The 7,098-nt window shown below is 40.0% G+C and overlaps 1 long non-coding RNA gene across 3 annotated transcripts; it reads right to left on the bottom strand.

The window, feature by feature from the left end:
* Positions 1–2,548: 2,548 nt before the first annotated feature.
* Positions 2,549–7,098, bottom strand: LOC142960601 (uncharacterized). 3 transcript variants are annotated; one of them, XR_012956340.1, is made up of 6 exons: positions 6,425–7,098; positions 5,443–5,492; positions 4,927–5,192; positions 4,669–4,830; positions 4,499–4,585; positions 2,549–3,492 (listed from the first exon to the last, which is right to left on the bottom strand). It is a non-coding gene; the product is annotated as an uncharacterized LOC142960601 (long non-coding RNA). The 3 variants fall into 3 exon arrangements; XR_012956341.1 differs by lacking the exon at positions 6,425–7,098 and having other exon boundaries at positions 2,549–3,074; positions 3,178–3,492; positions 5,443–5,919; XR_012956339.1 differs by lacking the exon at positions 6,425–7,098 and having other exon boundaries at positions 5,443–5,919.

The raw sequence follows: 7,098 nt of genomic DNA, 5'->3' as shown, positions 1-7,098 counted from the left end.
CTTCAGTCAAGACCTGGAATCCCTACTGAAGCTCCGCTGCACCGACCATACCCTCAGTAAAAAGTGAACTGGCTCCACAAACATCCAACATGTGACCTGTCCTACGCTCCACTGGTTATTCAGAGATAGTTCAACAGTATGTTTTCTTCATATTCCTCAAACATGGCTGTGTGCTCCCCTTCCCTCCCTCTTTAATTTGGCTGCTCTTGGTCTCCCCATCTCCCTCCTCTTTGGGTCCTTTTTTTTCTCCCGCGGTAGGAGAACTCGGGGGGGAAACAATGATCAAAAAACAAGTTTCAGACCTCATGCTGAGCGAGTAGTGAGGGGAAAGGGGACCATGGGGTACTGTCTTGTTACAACAACATCTGTGCCATTCATTCTGCATGGGATGGGGGGGGGGGGGGGGGGGCAGAAAACAAGGCTCAGTCTAGGGGAGGAGGAGGTTGAAATAAGGGGGAGGTAACACAGAGAGGCCTGTTTTCCCCAGTCACATCACTTCCATTAATCAAATGTCTACCATGTGACTGATCAAATGCAGCAAAACACTTTTTGATTTCAATTTTGATTTCTTTTTTTTTTTAGTTCTCATGCTCAGATGTAAATTATCGGACCAGAAGAATGTTTTTCTTTTGACAAAACAACAGTTTCAGAAAAGACAAAATGAGTACAAAGGCTTCTTTTTCTTTCACTGCGTTGCTTTAATGTGACAACTCAAGCCCCCCCCCCCCCCCCCCCCCAACTCACTACCCAACCTCCCACCAGTCAACTAGCCAAGCAAATTTGTAGCTGCCTGTCTGCACAGTACGAGTCTCATACATCATCTTGGCTCGCCCATGAGAAGCAAACCAAGTCAACCTTGTAAGTATGTTCTGCTTTAATTTCAAACACAGTGGGATTGTCTGCTTTGAGTGGACTCCCAGAGCGGACAGAGATTACACTGCATTTTATCAAATGGGCTACTATAAAAAAGTACTGTCGATAGTTTCCCAAATACCCCAAATTACAGACACCTCATTGCAACTGAAACTAGGGTCATTTGGTTGTTGTCATGTAATCAGTCTTTTATGAATATCATGATTGACTTTCCTTATGATAATATCTATAAAATGCACGAGGACAGATTTCTATATCAAATACAGAATCACAACACAAAACTGTTTGAATGTCTTACCTTTATTTTCTATGTAAGGTAACTTTTGACAACGATGTCTAGGAGTTCAGGAGAGAATAGGGCTCATTCGAAAAAGCAAGGTAAGAAAAGTGGAGCTTTATTTCCAAAACCTGACTTAAATAAACCTAACAATTCAGTCGGGACTAAAGTGGTTCCATGAAAGTAAATTAAAAGAATAAAAAGGAAATTCCAATTCAAGCAATCAGACTAATTTGCATCAGGTTTAAGTAATGAAGATAATTGTGTGCGCATGCTATTCTTAAGCAGCCTGAGAGCAGCAGTCCACTTTAGATGATGTGGAACACTGTGATTGGTTTATAGAAATCAAACCTGTCAAATATTAAAACTGGCCCATGTTTAACCTTATTGCTGACACCTGGACTATTCAATTCAATTCAATTTATTTTTGTACACCCTAAAATCACAGATTACAAGTTAGCCTCAGAGGGCTTTACAATCTGTACACATACGACATCCTCTGTCCCGGAACCCTCACATCAGAACAGGAAAAACTCCCCAAAAAAACTCGTTAACTGGGAGAAGAGAGAGAGAGACCTGAGGGAGAGCAACAGAGGAGGGATCCCTCTATCAGGATGGACAGAAGTGTGATAGATGTCATGTGTACAGAATGAACAGCATAACAGAGTTACTATAGGTCAGCTGTTAACTGAAACTGCATACTTAAAACTTTTTGCAAGTTATTTATATATACTACAGCATCTATTTAAATGATGTGTAGCCTAATAAAATGGCATTGGTTAAAAGGAGGTTATTTCATTTATTTATTGTCACCATATAAAGGAAAAGCCTCTTAAGGTGCTGATGCTGTGAATTGCAGCTTATTCATTGTTCACCGCTTTCTGTCTATAACAGTCTAAAACAGTAAAAGCAGAGGCTACTAATATTATAATGATAATGATGGCTCTGTTCCGTGCAGGTTTATGTGTGAGCCATGTCAGTAAATCACCTTTCTCACAGCCTCCACACGTTTGACCTTGTCATAAGGAGAACACAGGTGTTCACACACTGTAAAAAAAATCCATGTGGTTCAACTTAAAAACGTAAGTACAATTGCTGCCTTAAACTTTCAAGTCAAATTGGATTTACAATTTGTTTCAACTCATCACTTTGAGTTTACTTTAGCTTTGGATTGCTCTTTGTAAGTTCACATGAATGTATAGTATGAGTTTATTCAACTTAGCAAAATGAGTGAAAAAGATATATAACTTATTATCATGCATTCTGTTCACTTGTCCCAACTAGTGATTTCAACTCACATATTTTAGTTAGAAGGAAGTCTTGACATTACTTTCCTAGTTAAAATGACCTAAAAGTATGAGTCGTTTCAAATGACTAGTTATAAGAAAACACCATGTCTTGAGGCAAAAATCTAATTTATTTTCTTGCATTAAAATAGTTTACATTAAAACATGCAGATCGCCAACAACTTCCATACTGTAGTTAAACAGAATATTCACAAAAAGTTCCACCTCAGCAGAGAATAACCTTAAAGTCACTGTATATTTAAACATTAACATACAAATCTCCAAGACCAACCGTAAACAAATGAGTGTCCAAGTTGTAGGATTTAGTGGTATCTACTGACGAATGAACTGAATAACCCTCCACTCACTCGTCCCTTTCCAAGCATGGTTGAGAACTACAGCGGCCTTCAGGTAACGTAACAACACAAACCAAACACTGTCCATTCTGGGCTACTTCAGAAACATAGCAGACTCCGTGCTCATTCTAATGTATCAAAAACACAACATTCATATTTTCAGGTTATTATATATTAAAGAAAACACATATACATATACACATATACATACATATTATATTCCAATTTCTGGAATAAAAGAGTGGGTGTGCGTTCTAGTGAGAGACTGCACTGAATGTGTAACTGTATGAAAAAAAAGAAAAAGAACAATGAGCACAATTTTAACAGGACCAACTGACAGGATTTAGCAAATCTTGAGTCCTTTTCTGTCTTTTACAATTTGTACCTCAGGAGTTTGTTTCTCAATCCATGTACTCTTGCAGAGGCTTGTTCTGGTTTGATCTTCATCACCACTCGCTGGAGAAATTCGAAGGAATACTTCATGGCTTGTGGATACTCAAGATTCACAGAGTATATAATGCCCATAAGCATGGCAAAGCTGCATGGCACATCTTTCATGTTATGGAGCACAATTGTCTCCTCGACCACAACTGCGACGTTGAAGACCTCGCCTGGAACTGCATCCCGTTCCGGACCTTCGTAGCCTATCAGAAGGCCAACTTGCATCCCCTTCATGGCTGCATCCAGTCTCACCATGAGCCTTGAAAAGCAGAAATAATAGTGTTTGACCTTTTACATCTTTAAGTACATATGCTCTACAAGCAGTGAGGGAAAGTAATTAAGTGCATTTACTCAAGTACTCCACTTAAGTATAATTTTGAGGTACTTATACTGTACTTGATTATTTTATGTTACTTTCTACTTCTACTCCACTAAATCTTAGAGGTAAATATTGTACTTTTCACTCCATATATTTAGTTACCAGTCACTTTACAGATTCTTATTCAGTGTGGCTTTGTAGCGCAAAGGCAGTAAAACTGCCTGTGCCAAAGCACACAGTATATAATCCATAGAGCTTTATCATAATAATAATCTTTATCCATTAAGTTTGGCGCGCTTCTCCTCACACAGCGTTGCCAACACCTGCGCAAAAAATACATCAAAACGTGCGGCCTGATCGGGAGTCGTGTGCTAAGTATTTTTTAGAGAGAATCACCCAGCGGTTTTCCCGAAAAACTGAGCAAAATTTCTCCATTCACTTGAATGGGGTTTCGGCGTGAAGAGAGCTAAAAAAACCACTTAACTTTGGGCCCATATTGACTAGCCACATCAACGCATTCGACAGTCTTATCTTTCTATGCAGGTCCTGCATTATTTTGAATGCAGGACTTACACTTGTAACAGAGTATTTCTTCCACCACTGTCTTCAAGGCTAATTCATGTCACTAAAATTGTTCTTCGGATGTTCGCAAACTCCTTTCTATTTATCTATGAACAGCCTGTGCTCAAATTGAGGGTGACTTTCCTGCTCTAGTAGAGAGGCAACAAACTTCTTACTGTCATCATACAACCTATAGGACATGTTATTCCATCTTCACATGACTACACAACGATGCCGACTTTGCCGTTGAGGTCATTTAAAAAAGAAAAGAAAATTCAGATTCCTCAATGCATCAGAGGGCCTACATAATATCTGACAACACAATTATGTTAAAATCTATACACGTAACCACAGTTTTGCATTAAGGAAATACATAATGTCTTACGTCACACATCCTGATGACGTCTGATGGATCTTCGGATATGTAATGTGGCAGGCCAAGCAAAGCAGCAGTCCTCCTTTCATTTGTGTCCTACAAGACCGAGAAATATGCAGTGAGATGACAATGTTGTAGCACACATAGCATCAATTTACAAATAATCAGCAACCCCTTACATCTTTCTCAAGACAGTTCAAAATGTCTTTGAGTGCCTGCTTCTTTCCAGACATGGTTGCAGCTTTGTAGACCTCCAGCAGTCTTGGGACCAGGCCATCAAGTCCGTCAAGAAAACACTCGAGAAGGTCTGTGGTGACGACTCTCTTGAATTCTGCCCTTATCTGAGGAGACGCAAACAGATAGTAAATACTAGTCAAACAACATTTCTGAATAGGACACGCAGTTTACACAGTATGACAAGCAGTGTGACTGCCTACCTGTCTCTCAAGGAACAGAGCTGGCCATCTGGAAAGGACCTCTGCGGCGAGTGGCTGATCTCCAATAATCTCTTTTCGGCGCTGGGAACGTAGCTGTCATCAGGTGTTCCACCAGCTGGTGATCAGGGTCTTTGTTAAGCATTTCCACCTCCAACATCTTTCGCTTTTCCTCCATGTTTTCAGAACTCTGTCCTTCTGGTGGATCTGGACAGTAGTTGACCTCACCTTTCTTTGACTTCTTAACACGTTTCCCCTTTGCAAATGTCCTTTTAAATGAAGAAAATTGTTTTATCTTGCTTGGTGCTGAAAAATTACAAAGTTCACAGCGAATTTTAGCAACTGGACTGGTTACTTTCTTGTGCTCCTTTATATGCTGCGTAAATTCCACATGGGATTAGAGATATGTTAGACAGTTTGGGTATATACAGCTGAAACCCCGTCTTCCACGTCCATGATTGTCTTTGTAATGACTCACAATTGTTTTTTCATTGTATGAGGCAAAACTGCAGAACTTACAACTCCACTTCATCAACAGCAACCAAACTCAATGAATGAACCATCGGCACCTGAAACACAGAAAATCAATCAATATAACATGATATAGCAAAACCTTTAGTCATATGAACTGCAAACTTCATTTAAGAGAGTAAAATGCACACAATAGCCACAGAACAATGAGCTTCTAATCAATTTATGATCTTAGGATCCGAGGTAGTTTCCATAACCTATGGTGAGTTTTTTAAATTAACAAAATCATAAGAAACTGAGGGAATTCATGAGCAGGAATGACATTAAAATAACTTGACCCGTGGTGGAAAGCCCTGTGGTGGGGGAGATTTTTAAAAAAGCTAGAGTGGCGCGAACACAGATAGCTCGCTAAAGTACGCTACTAGCTAACTAGCTAGCGAGCTAATTATCTTCACAACCATGTAGGTTAAGCTACACCATGTGCGCCGAGTTACTTAGCTAGTTCCCGTTTTCGAGTGGCCGTGTTTAGCCAAAAGAAGTTTAAGAAGCCAGCCAGCAGAAATTTAAACTGATTAAAATATTCAATTTAATTAGGTTTCAAATGTACTAACTTAGCTACTGACATTTTAGCCAGACAACAAATAGTCCATAAGCTTACCGTAGCCTACTGTCTGGAGACCGCCATGTTGCTAAACGTCGGCTAAGTTACATTGAGAAGCTGCCCAAAAACATTAGCTTATTTAAATTACTTTTTTCTAAATGCCCTCTGAAACATTCTTGATAGGATTCGTACACTATTGTTCATTAACATTATATCGTGTTCGGGTCCAATTAGACCGGTTATGAGGATTTACACGGCTCAAATGTGACCATTAAAAACGAACTTATACGCTAGACTGTTTGCCATATTGGACCAACTGCATTACACTTTAAGCGTTATGCATTTACAGACAATATAATAACATGACAGCAGATACTTTCTATACATTTACGAATTGGGTTGACTGATATTGCTGACGCATCCACTCACCTCACTTCGCCTTTGTCCTTCCGAGCCGTGCGCCGCTTGTCAATGGTCGGTTGGTTGACGTTCATCGTCTCGCTGGCTAACCATATTCATCCGCCGCTTGGTTCGCTGAACCGACGTACTGCGTGGTCAGGTTCAGGTCACGTTCGTGATCCGGCTGCCAAAACGTATTGGTCCGCCGCGTGGCTTAGGTTAGTTCGCCGTCTGGTATTTACATAGGTTGGTGACGCAGCTGAGCAGACAGACAGCTTGCGACCTGCTGCGGCACCCACCTGTCACTCAAAGCGGCCACGCTCTCGATTATGCATAACTTTCAGCCTCAATATAATTGAAATGTATTAGTTATATACAAGTCACCTCTGTACAGTTCATGAAGGGGCAAATTAACTGAAGAGACCAAGAAGATACGTTTTTTTGTAGCAAGCTGTATGCATTTGTATTTCTGCTTAGAAGTTAGACAATTTAACATGGGGTCCTATGGAAATTGAATCGCTTTTAAAGCCTCAAGTGGCCGTTTGAGGAACTGCAGTTATTGGCACTTGTTTTTGACTGTTAGACATAGCCATACTTATAACTCACAGTATTCAGTTCATTTAACTTCTTGAAATTTACATTTCATTGAACTGGCTTAAATACCTGAGTTGGAGTACCGAAAACCTATACAATCGAGTTCAAAT

Source organism: Anarhichas minor, unplaced genomic scaffold (assembly GCF_050575085.1).
Source record: "Anarhichas minor isolate MPS153535 unplaced genomic scaffold, ASM5057508v1 ptg000027l, whole genome shotgun sequence".
Taxonomy (NCBI): Eukaryota; Metazoa; Chordata; class Actinopteri; order Perciformes; family Anarhichadidae; genus Anarhichas; species Anarhichas minor.
This window is presented reverse-complemented; position numbering and strand designations above follow the sequence as displayed.